The sequence below is a fragment of the Pleurodeles waltl genome, unplaced genomic scaffold (genome assembly GCF_031143425.1).
Source record: "Pleurodeles waltl isolate 20211129_DDA unplaced genomic scaffold, aPleWal1.hap1.20221129 scaffold_72, whole genome shotgun sequence".
Classification (NCBI taxonomy): Eukaryota; Metazoa; Chordata; class Amphibia; order Caudata; family Salamandridae; genus Pleurodeles; species Pleurodeles waltl.
The window spans coordinates 1979792-1998607 of record NW_027150393.1 but is presented as its reverse complement, the minus strand read 5'-3'; the positions used below and the strand labels follow the sequence as shown (position 1 = coordinate 1998607).

General features: G+C 48.5%; 8 non-coding genes across 8 annotated transcripts; all 8 read left to right on the top strand.

The window, feature by feature from the left end:
- Positions 1–689: 689 nt before the first annotated feature.
- On the top strand, positions 690–801 carry TRNAL-CAA (transfer RNA leucine (anticodon CAA)). The gene is made up of 2 exons: positions 690–727; positions 756–801. It is a non-coding gene; the product is annotated as a tRNA-Leu (tRNA).
- A 3471-nt stretch (positions 802–4272) lies between these two features.
- On the top strand, positions 4273–4384 carry TRNAL-CAA (transfer RNA leucine (anticodon CAA)). The gene is made up of 2 exons: positions 4273–4310; positions 4339–4384. It is a non-coding gene; the product is annotated as a tRNA-Leu (tRNA).
- Positions 4385–7015: 2631 nt separating this feature from the next.
- Positions 7016–7087, top strand: TRNAP-AGG (transfer RNA proline (anticodon AGG)). Its single transcript has one exon. It is a non-coding gene; the product is annotated as a tRNA-Pro (tRNA).
- A 767-nt stretch (positions 7088–7854) lies between these two features.
- Positions 7855–7966, top strand: TRNAL-CAA (transfer RNA leucine (anticodon CAA)). Its single transcript has 2 exons — positions 7855–7892; positions 7921–7966. It is a non-coding gene; the product is annotated as a tRNA-Leu (tRNA).
- Positions 7967–11427: 3461 nt separating this feature from the next.
- TRNAL-CAA (transfer RNA leucine (anticodon CAA)) lies at positions 11428–11539 on the top strand. The gene is made up of 2 exons: positions 11428–11465; positions 11494–11539. It is a non-coding gene; the product is annotated as a tRNA-Leu (tRNA).
- A 3471-nt stretch (positions 11540–15010) lies between these two features.
- On the top strand, positions 15011–15122 carry TRNAL-CAA (transfer RNA leucine (anticodon CAA)). Its single transcript has 2 exons — positions 15011–15048; positions 15077–15122. It is a non-coding gene; the product is annotated as a tRNA-Leu (tRNA).
- Positions 15123–17753: 2631 nt separating this feature from the next.
- Positions 17754–17825, top strand: TRNAP-AGG (transfer RNA proline (anticodon AGG)). The gene has a single exon. It is a non-coding gene; the product is annotated as a tRNA-Pro (tRNA).
- Positions 17826–18592: 767 nt separating this feature from the next.
- Positions 18593–18704, top strand: TRNAL-CAA (transfer RNA leucine (anticodon CAA)). Its single transcript has 2 exons — positions 18593–18630; positions 18659–18704. It is a non-coding gene; the product is annotated as a tRNA-Leu (tRNA).
- The last annotated feature ends 112 nt before the right edge of the window (positions 18705–18816 follow it).

The window sequence follows — 18816 nt, the reverse complement described above, 5'->3', positions numbered from 1 at the left end:
GCAAAACATATTTTTTGCCTCAGGCGAAAAATGGATTACAATGCCTTGGCTTCCTTCCTGCTTGCTCTCAGTGCGCCCTGTGTGATGATTTCACAGGCTCTCCTTCCTGGCATTTAGGCATCAGATATTTGTCTGTCTCTGCCCGCAGCTATGGGATTTTTCAGGACGTCTGAGTGTATGCATGCTGGCCGACACCGCTGCAATTTTCACACTTACCCCTCGCATTCCGAGCAACTGCTGATAAAGTATAGAGGAAATCGTGCAAACATATGAGGGGAACTGTGCTCCTTCAGTCAAATCAGCAAGCTTGTTTCTGTAGTGTAGTGGTTATCACGTTCGCCTCACACGCGAAAAGTCCCCGGTTTGAGACCGGGCAGAAACACTTGGCAGCAGCAGCTTTTGTGTTTGCTCCCTAAAACCTCAGTCTCTCTCAATGCACACTTAGACAGAAATGACCTTTAAAAACTTGTGACCTGTGTAAAACGTGCTTTACTATTGCAGGACGCTAAAAAGTTATCTGCATCCCTCGGTGGTCGTGCATGTGCATTGTTTCTTGTTCTGTTTTTTTTTTTTTTTCTTGGCCATGTTATATTGTGGGGCCTTTAAAGCTGTGACTTTGATAGGAACATTGCAAGCGGCAAAATCAACAAGTGCAGACTGAAGAGTCCGACCTGCACACTGTTTTGGCTGTCAGGATGGCCGAGTGGTCTAAGGCGCCAGACTCAAGAGAGCTTGATCTTCAGTGAAGCTGAGCCTTCTGGTCTCTTCATGGAGGCGTGGGTTCAAATCCCACTTCTGACAGGTGTATTTTCTTCCCTTAAATCTTGCTCTGCTTGCAGAGCCAGCTCCTCACACCACTATCTTTGGAAGCTGCTGTGGCTTGTGAGGAGAAATCCACCAACCCATCGGCTGGGCCCTCAATCAAAATTCTGTGTATTACTGGAAGGGGCGTCTCAGGCACACCTTCTGTTAGAGCTGCACTTTATGACAGTAACTACCATGCTGGTTTCTACTTAAGCAGTTGATTCTATCGTTTGAAGTGAGGCTCTCCTGCCACCTTTTGGGCAAAGAAGACTCTGCCCCTGCAACAACACAGGCAGACAAGCTCAAACTAGGTTTCTTGGTTAGGTGGGCGGAGCATATTGGCAATGGTGCCTCCTCGTGACTTGCAATTTACATGAAGAAGACAGAGAGGCAGCTGGGAGTAGGCAGTACCCATGAACCCCTGAACACTGTCTTGCGACTAGCACACAATTCTGAAATGAGGCGGGGGAAAGGAGGTGATTTCCCCATCAAGGGCCATTCCGGGAAATCAGCCACCCTGCGTCTCCCAGGTGAGTGTTTCAGGCCTATGAGCCACTAATATAAATCTCGCCTGATCGAGCCTGATCGAGCGCTGACCGAGCAAGTGTGCTTGAATCCAAGAGGCATGCTCCTCTGGCTCAAGAGCTAGCAGGCCCTTCAGTGCTTCTGGTTGGGAAATCTAAGGTGCAAGGGTCCATGACTAGCAGCGGGTTACAACTACCAGAAAGGGTCTGCTTTTCACATCAGTCCCCTAGTTCAGCTCACTGGCACAGGGCATTTTGACTACCTCTTGCCTTGCTAGAGACAAACAAAAAATCCTTGACAGAAAACATCAATTGCTATGGCACGCTTAGAGAGAGAGAGCCTCCAAATGGCCCTGCTTTTCTGAAAGACGCTTCAGAAGATGTTTCAAATGACTATGCAGCGGCAGTCTAGTTGGTATAGGGGTATGATTCTCGCTTCGGGTGTGAGAGGACCTCGGTTCAAATCCCAGACAAACCCCTACCTTTATAGGTTCAGTCTGTGTTTTAAACAGGAGTATTTCTGCTTTTCACTCTTGTAAGATGTCATGTTGCAATGCAATACATGCTTTATACTGGCGTCGAGACGGTTCAGCATCATGAAGGTATGCGAGATTTCTTTGCAACTGCTTTTCTGTGCTGGAGCAGCAGTGCTCGTAGGAACATTAAATGCACAGTGCTTCTCCATGGTAATTTCGGGTCCAGTTCTGAAATCACCTCTTGGAATGAAAGTGATCCCAGTTCCTTTCTTCCAAGGGAAGAGATTGTGTTCCGGAAGGCTCAGCTTTGAGCGTCATGAACATTGGCCCTCATCCTTGCATCCCAGTCCAATGCATAGCCACATAAAGCAAGCAGGTGTGTCTGTTTCCATAGTGTGGTGGTTCCAGTACAATGCATAGCCAGATGAAGCAAGCCGGCAAGTGTGTCTGCTTGTGTAGTGTAGTGGTTATCATGCGCACCTCACATGCGAAAGGTCCCTGGTTCGAGTCGCTGGGCTTTTTCACAGTATTTGCATTTCCTGCCTCACCTGACAGGCAAGCTGAGATAAAAGAGACTGTGTCTATCCCTCACCATCGTGAGGTACTACGCTCCTGGGGCATCTGTCACAGCTCACCAAGAGGAGTTGCGCCAGTTTACGGCAGTCAGTTGCTCACTGTTTGACCTTTGCAATGAAGCCTGAGCCTACAGCATTCAAGCCAGCCAAGGAAGGAAGGTACGAGAGCGAAAATAGCTTTCCTGCCCTCACCAAGAACACACACCTTGAGCAAATAAAGTGCCAGACTTACAAGGCCCTATCGCCACCGGAGCATCACTTTTAGTGACGCCTCCGGTGGCACTATGCACTGCGCGGTATTTACAAGATGGCGTTCAGCCACTTTTTGTGGCTTAACACCACCTTGTAAATATGGCCCCTTAGCACACAGCGCGTTCCCTGGAAGGGGCGTGCAATGGGTGTTGTTGGGAGTGTGCCACAGCAACACCATAGCATTTTGATGCTGCTCCAGATTTAGGAGTTGGCGTAAATCTGCGTCAGCGCCAAAATCCAACGCCATCCCAGGGGTGTCGTTAGAGTGGCGCACTGAGGAGAAATGTTTTCATTTCTCCTTGTTTTTGCTCTTTCTATGTGTGATGCATTCTGCAGCACACATAGAAGTAAGAGCAAATCACCATTGAAGATTTTTTTTTGGGGCAGGAAGGTTTCCCTTCCTGCACAAAAACAATTTCCCCCTCAACGCAGTCATCCTTGTACCATGGTGCAAGAACGGCTGCGTTGGCGCTCAGCAGCTAATTTAGAGCTGGCGCAGGGGGAAGCACAGGGGTGCGCTGTATTCTACTAAATACGGCGCTTTCCTGCATTTTGAAAATGACGGCACGTGGGGCTTGCAAATTTGGCACAGCGTCGCGCTTAGTCATTTTCTTGTAAATCTGGGCCAAAATGTCTAAAGGATAGAGGCTTTTTATGTCATGTTCGATGAAGACCATGCAAATGACTCTAGTCGTACTGCAAAAGAGAGCACCATGTGCAGTTTCTTGCTTTGGGATGTAGTCTCCCACTCTCTGTCACCAATCCTCCGAGCAGGGTCGGAGCCGTTGCATTTCTGTGCCCAGGCTCGTTGGTCTAGGGGTATGATTCTCGCTTAGGGTGCGAGAGGTCCCGGGTTCAAATCGCGGACGAGCCCATTTTAGCGGAAAACAATCAAATCCTGCTCAAAATACACAACCCCTCAACATTTCTCATTTTACTCGAAGCATTGTTGCGCAAAACATATTTTTTGCCTCAGGCGAAAAATGGATTACAATGCCTTGGCTTCCTTCCTGCTTGCTCTCAGTGCGCCCTGTGTGATGATTTCACAGGCTCTCCTTCCTGGCATTTAGGCATCAGATATTTGTCTGTCTCTGCCCGCAGCTATGGGATTTTTCAGGACGTCTGAGTGTATGCATGCTGGCCGACACCGCTGCAATTTTCACACTTACCCCTCGCATTCCGAGCAACTGCTGATAAAGTATAGAGGAAATCGTGCAAACATATGAGGGGAACTGTGCTCCTTCAGTCAAATCAGCAAGCTTGTTTCTGTAGTGTAGTGGTTATCACGTTCGCCTCACACGCGAAAAGTCCCCAGTTTGAGACCGGGCAGAAACACTTGGCAGCAGCAGCTTTTGTGTTTGCTCCCTAAAACCTCAGTCTCTCTCAATGCACACTTAGACAGAAATGACCTTTAAAAACTTGTGACCTGTGTAAAACGTGCTTTACTATTGCAGGACGCTAAAAAGTTATCTGCATCCCTCGGTGGTCGTGCATGTGCATTGTTTCTTGTTCTGTTTTTTTTTTTTTTCTTGGCCATGTTATATTGTGGGGCCTTTAAAGCTGTGACTTTGATAGGAACATTGCAAGCGGCAAAATCAACAAGTGCAGACTGAAGAGTCCGACCTGCACACTGTTTTGGCTGTCAGGATGGCCGAGTGGTCTAAGGCGCCAGACTCAAGAGAGCTTGATCTTCAGTGAAGCTGAGCCTTCTGGTCTCTTCATGGAGGCGTGGGTTCAAATCCCACTTCTGACAGGTGTATTTTCTTCCCTTAAATCTTGCTCTGCTTGCAGAGCCAGCTCCTCAGACCACTATCTTTGGAAGCTGCTGTGGCATGTGAGGAGAAATCCACCAACCCATCGGCTGGGCCCTCAATCAAAATTCTGTGTATTACTGGAAGGGGCGTCTCAGGCACACCTTCTGTTAGAGCTGCACTTTATGACAGTAACTACCATGCTGGTTTCTACTTAAGCAATTGATTCTATCGTTTGAAGTGAGGCTCTCCTGCCACCTTTTGGGCAAAGAAGACTCTGCCCCTGCAACAACACAGGCAGACAAGCTCAAACTAGGTTTCTTGGTTAGGTGGGCGGAGCATATTGGCAATGGTGCCTCCTCGTGACTTGCAATTTACATGAAGAAGACAGAGAGGCAGCTGGGAGTAGGCAGTACCCATGAACCCCTGAACACTGTCTTGCGACTAGCACACAATTCTGAAATGAGGCGGGGGAAAGGAGGTGATTTCCCCATCAAGGGCCATTCCGGGAAATCAGCCACCCTGCGTCTCCCAGGTGAGTGTTTCAGGCCTATGAGCCACTAATATAAATCTCGCCTGATCGAGCCTGATCGAGCGCTGACCGAGCAAGTGTGCTTGAATCCAAGAGGCATGCTCCTCTGGCTCAAGAGTTAGCAGGCCCTTCAGTGCTTCTGGTTGGGAAATCTAAGGTGCAAGGGTCCATGACTAGCAGCGGGTTACAACTACCAGAAAGGGTCTGCTTTTCACATCAGTCCCCTAGTTCAGCTCACTGGCACAGGGCATTTTGACTACCTCTTGCCTTGCTAGAGACAAACAAAAAATCCTTGACAGAAAACATCAATTGCTATGGCACGCTTAGAGAGAGAGAGCCTCCAAATGGCCCTGCTTTTCTGAAAGACGCTTCAGAAGATGTTTCAAATGACTATGCAGCGGCAGTCTAGTTGGTATAGGGGTATGATTCTCGCTTCGGGTGTGAGAGGACCTCGGTTCAAATCCCAGACAAACCCCTACCTTTATAGGTTCAGTCTGTGTTTTAAACAGGAGTATTTCTGCTTTTCACTCTTGTAAGATGTCATGTTGCAATGCAATACATGCTTTATACTGGCGTCGAGACGGTTCAGCATCATGAAGGTATGCGAGATTTCTTTGCAACTGCTTTTCTGTGCTGGAGCAGCAGTGCTCGTAGGAACATTAAATGCACAGTGCTTCTCCATGGTAATTTCGGGTCCAGTTCTGAAATCACCTCTTGGAATGAAAGTGATCCCAGTTCCTTTCTTCCAAGGGAAGAGATTGTGTTCCGGAAGGCTCAGCTTTGAGCGTCATGAACATTGGCCCTCATCCTTGCATCCCAGTCCAATGCATAGCCACATAAAGCAAGCAGGTGTGTCTGTTTCCATAGTGTGGTGGTTCCAGTACAATGCATAGCCACATGAAGCAAGCCGGCAAGTGTGTCTGCTTGTGTAGTGTAGTGGTTATCATGCGCACCTCACATGCGAAAGGTCCCTGGTTCGAGTCGCTGGGCTTTTTCACAGTATTTGCATTTCCTGCCTCACCTGACAGGCAAGCTGAGATAAAAGAGACTGTGTCTATCCCTCACCATCGTGAGGTACTACGCTCCTGGGGCATCTGTCACAGCTCACCAAGAGGAGTTGCGCCAGCTTACGGCAGTCAGTTGCTCACTGTTTGACCTTTGCAATGAAGCCTGAGCCTACAGCATTCAAGCCAGCCAAGGAAGGAAGGTACGAGAGCGAAAATAGCTTTCCTGCCCTCACCAAGAACACACACCTTGAGCAAATAAAGTGCCAGACTTACAAGGCCCTATCGCCACCGGAGCATCACTTTTAGTGACGCCCCGGTGGCACTATGCACTGCGCGGTATTTACAAGATGGCGTTCAGCCACTTTTTGTGGCTTAACACCACCTTGTAAATACGGCCCCTTAGCACGCAGCGCGTTCCCTGGAAGGGGCGTGCAATGGGTGTTGTTGGGAGTGTGCCACAGCAACACCATAGCATTTTGATGCTGCTCCAGATTTAGGAGTTGGCGTAAATCTGCGTCAGCGCCAAAATCCAACGCCATCCCAGGGGTGTCGTTAGAGTGGCGCACTGAGGAGAAATGTTTTCATTTCTCCTTGTTTTTGCTCTTGCTATGTGTGATGCATTCTGCAGCACACATAGAAGTAAGAGCAAATCACCATTGAAGATTTTTTTTTTGGGCAGGAAGGTGTCCCTTCCTGCACAAAAACAATTTCCCCCTCAACGCAGTCATCCTTGTACCATGGTGCAAGAACGGCTGCGTTGGCGCTCAGCAGCTAATTTAGAGCTGGCGCAGGGGGAAGCACAGGGGTGCGCTGTATTCTACTAAATACGGCGCTTTCCTGCATTTTGAAAATGACGGCACGTGGGGCTTGCAAATTTGGCACAGCGTCGCGCTTAGTCATTTTCTTGTAAATCTGGGCCAAAATGTCTAAAGGATAGAGGCTTTTTATGTCATGTTCGATGAAGACCATGCAAATGACTCTAGTCGTACTGCAAAAGAGAGCACCATGTGCAGTTTCTTGCTTTGGGATGTAGTCTCCCACTCTCTGTCACCAATCCTCCGAGCAGGGTCGGAGCCGTTGCATTTCTGTGCCCAGGCTCGTTGGTCTAGGGGTTTGATTCTCGCTTAGGGTGCGAGAGGTCCCGGGTTCAAATCCCGGACGAGCCCATTTTAGCGGAAAACAATCAAATCCTGCTCAAAATACACAACCCCTCAACATTTCTCATTTTACTCGAAGCATTGTTGCGCAAAACATATTTTTTGCCTCAGGCGAAAAATGGATTACAATGCCTTTGCTTCCTTCCTGCTTGCTCTCAGTGCGCCCTGTGTGATGATTTCACAGGCTCTCCTTCCTGGCATTTAGGCATCAGATATTTGTCTGTCTCTGCCCGCAGCTATGGGATTTTTCAGGACGTCTGAGTGTATGCATGCTGGCCGACACCGCTGCAATTTTCACACTTACCCCTCGCATTCCGAGCAACTGCTGATAAAGTATAGAGGAAATCGTGCAAACATATGAGGGGAACTGTGCTCCTTCAGTCAAATCAGCAAGCTTGTTTCTGTAGTGTAGTGGTTATCACGTTCGCCTCACACGCGAAAAGTCCCTGGTTTGAGACCGGGCAGAAACACTTGGCAGCAGCAGCTTTTGTGTTTGCTCCCTAAAACCTCAGTCTCTCTCAATGCACACTTAGACAGAAATGACCTTTAAAAACTTGTGACCTGTGTAAAACGTGCTTTACTATTGCAGGACGCTAAAAAGTTATCTGCATCCCTCGGTGGTCGTGCATGTGCATTGTTTCTTGTTCTGTTTTTTTTTTTTTTCTTGGCCATGTTATATTGTGGGGCCTTTAAAGCTGTGACTTTGATAGGAACATTGCAAGCGGCAAAATCAACAAGTGCAGACTGAAGAGTCCGACCTGCACACTGTTTTGGCTGTCAGGATGGCCGAGTGGTCTAAGGCGCCAGACTCAAGAGAGCTTGATCTTCAGTGAAGCTGAGCCTTCTGGTCTCTTCATGGAGGCGTGGGTTCAAATCCCACTTCTGACAGGTGTATTTTCTTCCCTTAAATCTTGCTCTGCTTGCAGAGCCAGCTCCTCAGACCACTATCTTTGGAAGCTGCTGTGGCATGTGAGGAGAAATCCACCAACCCATCGGCTGGGCCCTCAATCAAAATTCTGTGTATTACTGGAAGGGGCGTCTCAGGCACACCTTCTGTTAGAGCTGCACTTTATGACAGTAACTACCATGCTGGTTTCTACTTAAGCAGTTGATTCTATCGTTTGAAGTGAGGCTCTCCTGCCACCTTTTGGGCAAAGAAGACTCTGCCCCTGCAACAACACAGGCAGACAAGCTCAAACTAGGTTTCTTGGTTAGGTGGGCGGAGCATATTGGCAATGGTGCCTCTTCGTGACTTGCAATTTACATGAAGAAGACAGAGAGGCAGCTGGGAGTAGGCAGTACCCATGAACCCCTGAACACTGTCTTGCGACTAGCACACAATTCTGAAATGAGGCGGGGGAAAGGAGGTGATTTCCCCATCAAGGGCCATTCCGGGAAATCAGCCACCCTGCGTCTCCCAGGTGAGTGTTTCAGGCCTATGAGCCACTAATATGAATCTCGCCTGATCGAGCGCTGACCGAGCAAGTGTGCTTGAATCCAAGAGGCATGCTCCTCTGGCTCAAGAGCTAGCAGGCCCTTCAGTGCTTCTGGTTGGGAAATCTAAGGTGCAAGGGTCCATGACTAGCAGCGGGTTACAACTACCAGAAAGGGTCTGCTTTTCACATCAGTCCCCTAGTTCAGCTCACTGGCACAGGGCATTTTGACTACCTCTTGCCTTGCTAGAGACAAACAAAAAATCCTTGACAGAAAACATCAATTGCTATGGCACGCTTAGAGAGAGAGAGCCTCCAAATGGCCCTGCTTTTCTGAAAGACGCTTCAGAAGATGTTTCAAATGACTATGCAGCGGCAGTCTAGTTGGTATAGGGGTATGATTCTCGCTTCGGGTGTGAGAGGACCTCGGTTCAAATCCCAGACAAACCCCTACCTTTAGAGGTTCAGTCTGTGTTTTAAACAGGAGTATTTCTGCTTTTCACTCTTGTAAGATGTCATGTTGCAATGCAATACATGCTTTATACTGGCGTCGAGACGGTTCAGCATCATGAAGGTATGCGAGATTTCTTTGCAACTGCTTTTCTGTGCTGGAGCAGCAGTGCTCGTAGGAACATTAAATGCACAGTGCTTCTCCATGGTAATTTCGGGTCCAGTTCTGAAATCACCTCTTGGAATGAAAGTGATCCCAGTTCCTTTCTTCCAAGGGAAGAGATTGTGTTCCGGAAGGCTCAGCTTTGAGCGTCATGAACATTGGCCCTCATCCTTGCATCCCAGTCCAATGCATAGCCACATAAAGCAAGCAGGTGTGTCTGTTTCCATAGTGTGGTGGTTCCAGTACAATGCATAGCCACATGAAGCAAGCCGGCAAGTGTGTCTGCTTGTGTAGTGTAGTGGTTATCATGCGCACCTCACATGCGAAAGGTCCCTGGTTCGAGTCGCTGGGCTTTTTCACAGTATTTGCATTTCCTGCCTCACCTGACAGGCAAGCTGAGATAAAAGAGACTGTGTCTATCCCTCACCATCGTGAGGTACTACGCTCCTGGGGCATCTGTCACAGCTCACCAAGAGGAGTTGCGCCAGCTTACGGCAGTCAGTTGCTCACTGTTTGACCTTTGCAATGAAGCCTGAGCCTACAGCATTCAAGCCAGCCAAGGAAGGAAGGTACGAGAGCGAAAATAGCTTTCCTGCCCTCACCAAGAACACACACCTTGAGCAAATAAAGTGCCAGACTTACAAGGCCCTATCGCCACCGGAGCATCACTTTTAGTGACGCCCCGGTGGCACTATGCACTGCGCGGTATTTACAAGATGGCGTTCAGCCACTTTTTGTGGCTTAACACCACCTTGTAAATACGGCCCCTTAGCACGCAGCGCGTTCCCTGGAAGGGGCGTGCAATGGGTGTTGTTGGGAGTGTGCCACAGCAACACCATAGCATTTTGATGCTGCTCCAGATTTAGGAGTTGGCGTAAATCTGCGTCAGCGCCAAAATCCAACGCCATCCCAGGGGTGTCGTTAGAGTGGCGCACTGAGGAGAAATGTTTTCATTTCTCCTTGTTTTTGCTCTTGCTATGTGTGATGCATTCTGCAGCACACATAGAAGTAAGAGCAAATCACCATTGAAGATTTTTTCTTTGGGCAGGAAGGTGTCCCTTCCTGCACAAAAACAATTTCCCCCTCAACGCAGTCATCCTTGTACCATGGTGCAAGAACGGCTGCGTTGGCGCTCAGCAGCTAATTTAGAGCTGGCGCAGGGGGAAGCACAGGGGTGCGCTGTATTCTACTAAATACGGCGCTTTCCTGCATTTTGAAAATGACGGCACGTGGGGCTTGCAAATTTGGCACAGCGTCGCGCTTAGTCATTTTCTTGTAAATCTGGGCCAAAATGTCTAAAGGATAGAGGCTTTTTATGTCATGTTCGATGAAGACCATGCAAATGACTCTAGTCGTACTGCAAAAGAGAGCACCATGTGCAGTTTCTTGCTTTGGGATGTAGTCTCCCACTCTCTGTCACCAATCCTCCGAGCAGGGTCGGAGCCGTTGCATTTCTGTGCCCAGGCTCGTTGGTCTAGGGATATGATTCTCGCTTAGGGTGCGAGAGGTCGCGGGTTCAAATCCCGGACGAGCCCATTTTAGCGGAAAACAATCAAATCCTGCTCAAAATACACAACCCCTCAACATTTCTCATTTTACTCGAAGCATTGTTGCGCAAAACATATTTTTTGCCTCAGGCGAAAAATGGATTACAATGCCTTGGCTTCCTTCCTGCTTGCTCTCAGTGCGCCCTGTGTGATGATTTCACAGGCTCTCCTTCCTGGCATTTAGGCATCAGATATTTGTCTGTCTCTGCCCGCAGCTATGGGATTTTTCAGGACGTCTGAGTGTATGCATGCTGGCCGACACCGCTGCAATTTTCACACTTACCCCTCGCATTCCGAGCAACTGCTGATAAAGTATAGAGGAAATCGTGCAAACATATGAGGGGAACTGTGCTCCTTCAGTCAAATCAGCAAGCTTGTTTCTGTAGTGTAGTGGTTATCACGTTCGCCTCACACGCGAAAAGTCCCCGGTTTGAGACCGGGCAGAAACACTTGGCAGCAGCAGCTTTTGTGTTTGCTCCCTAAAACCTCAGTCTCTCTCAATGCACACTTAGACAGAAATGACCTTTAAAAACTTGTGACCTGTGTAAAACGTGCTTTACTATTGCAGGACGCTAAAAAGTTATCTGCATCCCTCGGTGGTCGTGCATGTGCATTGTTTCTTGTTCTGTTTTTTTTTTTTTTTCTTGGCCATGTTATATTGTGGGGCCTTTAAAGCTGTGACTTTGATAGGAACATTGCAAGCGGCAAAATCAACAAGTGCAGACTGAAGAGTCCGACCTGCACACTGTTTTGGCTGTCAGGATGGCCGAGTGGTCTAAGGCGCCAGACTCAAGAGAGCTTGATCTTCAGTGAAGCTGAGCCTTCTGGTCTCTTCATGGAGGCGTGGGTTCAAATCCCACTTCTGACAGGTGTATTTTCTTCCCTTAAATCTTGCTCTGCTTGCAGAGCCAGCTCCTCACACCACTATCTTTGGAAGCTGCTGTGGCTTGTGAGGAGAAATCCACCAACCCATCGGCTGGGCCCTCAATCAAAATTCTGTGTATTACTGGAAGGGGCGTCTCAGGCACACCTTCTGTTAGAGCTGCACTTTATGACAGTAACTACCATGCTGGTTTCTACTTAAGCAGTTGATTCTATCGTTTGAAGTGAGGCTCTCCTGCCACCTTTTGGGCAAAGAAGACTCTGCCCCTGCAACAACACAGGCAGACAAGCTCAAACTAGGTTTCTTGGTTAGGTGGGCGGAGCATATTGGCAATGGTGCCTCCTCGTGACTTGCAATTTACATGAAGAAGACAGAGAGGCAGCTGGGAGTAGGCAGTACCCATGAACCCCTGAACACTGTCTTGCGACTAGCACACAATTCTGAAATGAGGCGGGGGAAAGGAGGTGATTTCCCCATCAAGGGCCATTCCGGGAAATCAGCCACCCTGCGTCTCCCAGGTGAGTGTTTCAGGCCTATGAGCCACTAATATAAATCTCGCCTGATCGAGCCTGATCGAGCGCTGACCGAGCAAGTGTGCTTGAATCCAAGAGGCATGCTCCTCTGGCTCAAGAGCTAGCAGGCCCTTCAGTGCTTCTGGTTGGGAAATCTAAGGTGCAAGGGTCCATGACTAGCAGCGGGTTACAACTACCAGAAAGGGTCTGCTTTTCACATCAGTCCCCTAGTTCAGCTCACTGGCACAGGGCATTTTGACTACCTCTTGCCTTGCTAGAGACAAACAAAAAATCCTTGACAGAAAACATCAATTGCTATGGCACGCTTAGAGAGAGAGAGCCTCCAAATGGCCCTGCTTTTCTGAAAGACGCTTCAGAAGATGTTTCAAATGACTATGCAGCGGCAGTCTAGTTGGTATAGGGGTATGATTCTCGCTTCGGGTGTGAGAGGACCTCGGTTCAAATCCCAGACAAACCCCTACCTTTATAGGTTCAGTCTGTGTTTTAAACAGGAGTATTTCTGCTTTTCACTCTTGTAAGATGTCATGTTGCAATGCAATACATGCTTTATACTGGCGTCGAGACGGTTCAGCATCATGAAGGTATGCGAGATTTCTTTGCAACTGCTTTTCTGTGCTGGAGCAGCAGTGCTCGTAGGAACATTAAATGCACAGTGCTTCTCCATGGTAATTTCGGGTCCAGTTCTGAAATCACCTCTTGGAATGAAAGTGATCCCAGTTCCTTTCTTCCAAGGGAAGAGATTGTGTTCCGGAAGGCTCAGCTTTGAGCGTCATGAACATTGGCCCTCATCCTTGCATCCCAGTCCAATGCATAGCCACATAAAGCAAGCAGGTGTGTCTGTTTCCATAGTGTGGTGGTTCCAGTACAATGCATAGCCAGATGAAGCAAGCCGGCAAGTGTGTCTGCTTGTGTAGTGTAGTGGTTATCATGCGCACCTCACATGCGAAAGGTCCCTGGTTCGAGTCGCTGGGCTTTTTCACAGTATTTGCATTTCCTGCCTCACCTGACAGGCAAGCTGAGATAAAAGAGACTGTGTCTATCCCTCACCATCGTGAGGTACTACGCTCCTGGGGCATCTGTCACAGCTCACCAAGAGGAGTTGCGCCAGTTTACGGCAGTCAGTTGCTCACTGTTTGACCTTTGCAATGAAGCCTGAGCCTACAGCATTCAAGCCAGCCAAGGAAGGAAGGTACGAGAGCGAAAATAGCTTTCCTGCCCTCACCAAGAACACACACCTTGAGCAAATAAAGTGCCAGACTTACAAGGCCCTATCGCCACCGGAGCATCACTTTTAGTGACGCCTCCGGTGGCACTATGCACTGCGCGGTATTTACAAGATGGCGTTCAGCCACTTTTTGTGGCTTAACACCACCTTGTAAATATGGCCCCTTAGCACACAGCGCGTTCCCTGGAAGGGGCGTGCAATGGGTGTTGTTGGGAGTGTGCCACAGCAACACCATAGCATTTTGATGCTGCTCCAGATTTAGGAGTTGGCGTAAATCTGCGTCAGCGCCAAAATCCAACGCCATCCCAGGGGTGTCGTTAGAGTGGCGCACTGAGGAGAAATGTTTTCATTTCTCCTTGTTTTTGCTCTTTCTATGTGTGATGCATTCTGCAGCACACATAGAAGTAAGAGCAAATCACCATTGAAGATTTTTTTTTGGGGCAGGAAGGTTTCCCTTCCTGCACAAAAACAATTTCCCCCTCAACGCAGTCATCCTTGTACCATGGTGCAAGAACGGCTGCGTTGGCGCTCAGCAGCTAATTTAGAGCTGGCGCAGGGGGAAGCACAGGGGTGCGCTGTATTCTACTAAATACGGCGCTTTCCTGCATTTTGAAAATGACGGCACGTGGGGCTTGCAAATTTGGCACAGCGTCGCGCTTAGTCATTTTCTTGTAAATCTGGGCCAAAATGTCTAAAGGATAGAGGCTTTTTATGTCATGTTCGATGAAGACCATGCAAATGACTCTAGTCGTACTGCAAAAGAGAGCACCATGTGCAGTTTCTTGCTTTGGGATGTAGTCTCCCACTCTCTGTCACCAATCCTCCGAGCAGGGTCGGAGCCGTTGCATTTCTGTGCCCAGGCTCGTTGGTCTAGGGGTATGATTCTCGCTTAGGGTGCGAGAGGTCCCGGGTTCAAATCGCGGACGAGCCCATTTTAGCGGAAAACAATCAAATCCTGCTCAAAATACACAACCCCTCAACATTTCTCATTTTACTCGAAGCATTGTTGCGCAAAACATATTTTTTGCCTCAGGCGAAAAATGGATTACAATGCCTTGGCTTCCTTCCTGCTTGCTCTCAGTGCGCCCTGTGTGATGATTTCACAGGCTCTCCTTCCTGGCATTTAGGCATCAGATATTTGTCTGTCTCTGCCCGCAGCTATGGGATTTTTCAGGACGTCTGAGTGTATGCATGCTGGCCGACACCGCTGCAATTTTCACACTTACCCCTCGCATTCCGAGCAACTGCTGATAAAGTATAGAGGAAATCGTGCAAACATATGAGGGGAACTGTGCTCCTTCAGTCAAATCAGCAAGCTTGTTTCTGTAGTGTAGTGGTTATCACGTTCGCCTCACACGCGAAAAGTCCCCAGTTTGAGACCGGGCAGAAACACTTGGCAGCAGCAGCTTTTGTGTTTGCTCCCTAAAACCTCAGTCTCTCTCAATGCACACTTAGACAGAAATGACCTTTAAAAACTTGTGACCTGTGTAAAACGTGCTTTACTATTGCAGGACGCTAAAAAGTTATCTGCATCCCTCGGTGGTCGTGCATGTGCATTGTTTCTTGTTCTGTTTTTTTTTTTTTTCTTGGCCATGTTATATTGTGGGGCCTTTAAAGCTGTGACTTTGATAGGAACATTGCAAGCGGCAAAATCAACAAGTGCAGACTGAAGAGTCCGACCTGCACACTGTTTTGGCTGTCAGGATGGCCGAGTGGTCTAAGGCGCCAGACTCAAGAGAGCTTGATCTTCAGTGAAGCTGAGCCTTCTGGTCTCTTCATGGAGGCGTGGGTTCAAATCCCACTTCTGACAGGTGTATTTTCTTCCCTTAAATCTTGCTCTGCTTGCAGAGCCAGCTCCTCAGACCACTATCTTTGGAAGCTGCTGTGGCATGTGAGGAGAAATCCACCAACCCATCGGCTGGGCCCTCAATCAAAATTCTGTGTATTACTGGAAGGGGCGTCTCAGGCACACCTTCTGTTAGAGCTGCACTTTATGACAGTAACTACCATGCTGGTTTCTACTTAAGCAATTGATTCTATCGTTTGAAGTGAGGCTCTCCTGCCACCTTTTGGGCAAAGAAGACTCTGCCCCTGCAACAACACAGGCAGACAAGCTCAAACTAGGTTTCTTGGTTAGGTGGGCGGAGCATATTGGCAATGGTGCCTCCTCGTGACTTGCAATTTACATGAAGAAGACAGAGAGGCAGCTGGGAGTAGGCAGTACCCATGAACCCCTGAACACTGTCTTGCGACTAGCACACAATTCTGAAATGAGGCGGGGGAAAGGAGGTGATTTCCCCATCAAGGGCCATTCCGGGAAATCAGCCACCCTGCGTCTCCCAGGTGAGTGTTTCAGGCCTATGAGCCACTAATATAAATCTCGCCTGATCGAGCCTGATCGAGCGCTGACCGAGCAAGTGTGCTTGAATCCAAGAGGCATGCTCCTCTGGCTCAAGAGTTAGCAGGCCCTTCAGTGCTTCTGGTTGGGAAATCTAAGGTGCAAGGGTCCATGACTAGCAGCGGGTTACAACTACCAGAAAGGGTCTGCTTTTCACATCAGTCCCCTAGTTCAGCTCACTGGCACAGGGCATTTTGACTACCTCTTGCCTTGCTAGAGACAAACAAAAAATCCTTGACAGAAAACATCAATTGCTATGGCACGCTTAGAGAGAGAGAGCCTCCAAATGGCCCTGCTTTTCTGAAAGACGCTTCAGAAGATGTTTCAAATGACTATGCAGCGGCAGTCTAGTTGGTATAGGGGTATGATTCTCGCTTCGGGTGTGAGAGGACCTCGGTTCAAATCCCAGACAAACCCCTACCTTTATAGGTTCAGTCTGTGTTTTAAACAGGAGTATTTCTGCTTTTCACTCTTGTAAGATGTCATGTTGCAATGCAATACATGCTTTATACTGGCGTCGAGACGGTTCAGCATCATGAAGGTATGCGAGATTTCTTTGCAACTGCTTTTCTGTGCTGGAGCAGCAGTGCTCGTAGGAACATTAAATGCACAGTGCTTCTCCATGGTAATTTCGGGTCCAGTTCTGAAATCACCTCTTGGAATGAAAGTGATCCCAGTTCCTTTCTTCCAAGGGAAGAGATTGTGTTCCGGAAGGCTCAGCTTTGAGCGTCATGAACATTGGCCCTCATCCTTGCATCCCAGTCCAATGCATAGCCACATAAAGCAAGCAGGTGTGTCTGTTTCCATAGTGTGGTGGTTCCAGTACAATGCATAGCCACATGAAGCAAGCCGGCAAGTGTGTCTGCTTGTGTAGTGTAGTGGTTATCATGCGCACCTCACATGCGAAAGGTCCCTGGTTCGAGTCGCTGGGCTTTTTCACAGTATTTGCATTTCCTGCCTCACCTGACAGGCAAGCTGAGATAAAAGAGACTGTGTCTATCCCTCACCATCGTGAGGTACTACGCTCCTGGGGCATCTGTCACAGCTCACCAAGAGGAGTTGCGCCAGCTTACGGCAGTCAGTTGCTCACTGTTTGACCTTTGCAATGAAGCCTGAGCCTACAGCATTCAAGCCAGCCAAGGAAGGAAGGTACGAGAGCGAAAATAGCTTTCCTGCCCTCACCAAGAACACACACCTTGAGCAAATAAAGTGCCAGACTTACAAGGCCCTATCGCCACCGGAGCATCACTTTTAGTGACGCCCCGGTGGCACTATGCACTGCGCGGTATTTACAAGATGGCGTTCAGCCACTTTTTGTGGCTTAACACCACCTTGTAAATACGGCCCCTTAGCACGCAGCGCGTTCCCTGGAAGGGGCGTGCAATGGGTGTTGTTGGGAGTGTGCCACAGCAACACCATAGCATTTTGATGCTGCTCCAGATTTAGGAGTTGGCGTAAATCTGCGTCAGCGCCAAAATCCAACGCCATCCCAGGGGTGTCGTTAGAGTGGCGCACTGAGGAGAAATGTTTTCATTTCTCCTTGTTTTTGCTCTTGCTATGTGTGATGCATTCTGCAGCACACATAGAAGTAAGAGCAAATCACCATTGAAGATTTTTTTTTTGGGCAGGAAGGTGTCCCTTCCTGCACAAAAACAATTTCCCCCTCAACGCAGTCATCCTTGTACCATGGTGCAAGAACGGCTGCGTTGGCGCTCAGCAGCTAATTTAGAGCTGGCGCAGGGGGAAGCACAGGGGTGCGCTGTATTCTACTAAATACGGCGCTTTCCTGCATTTTGAAAATGACGGCACGTGGGGCTTGCAAATTTGGCACAGCGTCGCGCTTAGTCATTTTCTTGTAAATCTGGGCCAAAATGTCTAAAGGATAGAGGCTTTTTATGTCATGTTCGATGAAGACCATGCAAATGACTCTAGTCGTACTGCAAAAGAGAGCACCATGTGCAGTTTCTTGCTTTGGGATGTAGTCTCCCACTCTCTGTCACCAATCCTCCGAGCAGGGTCGGAGCCGTTGCATTTCTGTGCCCAGGCTCGTTGGTCTAGGGGTATGATTCTCGCTTAGGGTGCGAGAGGTCCCGGGTTCAAATCCCGGACGAGCCCATTTTAGCGGAAAACAATCAAATCCTGCTCAAAATACACAACCCCTCAACATTTCTCATTTTACTCGAAGCATTGTTGCGCAAAACATATTTTTTGCCTCAGGCGAAAAATGGATTACAATGCCTTTGCTTCCTTCCTGCTTGCTCTCAGTGCGCCCTGTGTGATGATTTCACAGGCTCTCCTTCCTGGCATTTAGGCATCAGATATTTGTCTGTCTCTGCCCGCAGCTATGGGATTTTTCAGGACGTCTGAGTGTATGCATGCTGGCCGACACCGCTGCAATTTTCACACTTACCCCTTGCATTCCGAGCAACTGCTGATAAAGTATAGAGGAAATCGTGCAAACATATGAGGGGAACTGTGCTCCTTCAGTCAAATCAGCAAGCTTGTTTCTGTAGTGTAGTGGTTATCACGTTCGCCTCACACGCGAAAAGTCCCTGGTTTGAGACCGGGCAGAAACACTTGGCAGCAGCAGCTTTTGTGTTTGCTCCCTAAAACCTCAGTCTCTCTCAATGCACACTTAGACAGAAATGACCTTTAAAAACTTGTGACCTGTGTAAAACGTGCTTTACTATTGCAGGACGCTAAAAAGTTATCTGCATCCCTCGGTGGTCGTGCATGTGCATTGTTTCTTGTTCTGTTTTTTTTTTTTTTCTTGGCCATGTTATATTGTGGGGCCTTTAAAGCTGTGACTTTGATAGGAACATTGCAAGCGGCAAAATCAACAAGTGCAGACTGAAGAGTCCGACCTGCACACTGTTTTGGCTGTCAGGATGGCCGAGTGGTCTAAGGCGCCAGACTCAAGAGAGCTTGATCTTCAGTGAAGCTGAGCCTTCTGGTCTCTTCATGGAGGCGTGGGTTCAAATCCCACTTCTGACAGGTGTATTTTCTTCCCTTAAATCTTGCTCTGCTTGCAGAGCCAGCTCCTCAGACCACTATCTTTGGAAGCTGCTGTGGCATGTGAGGAGAAATCCACCAACCCATCGGCTGG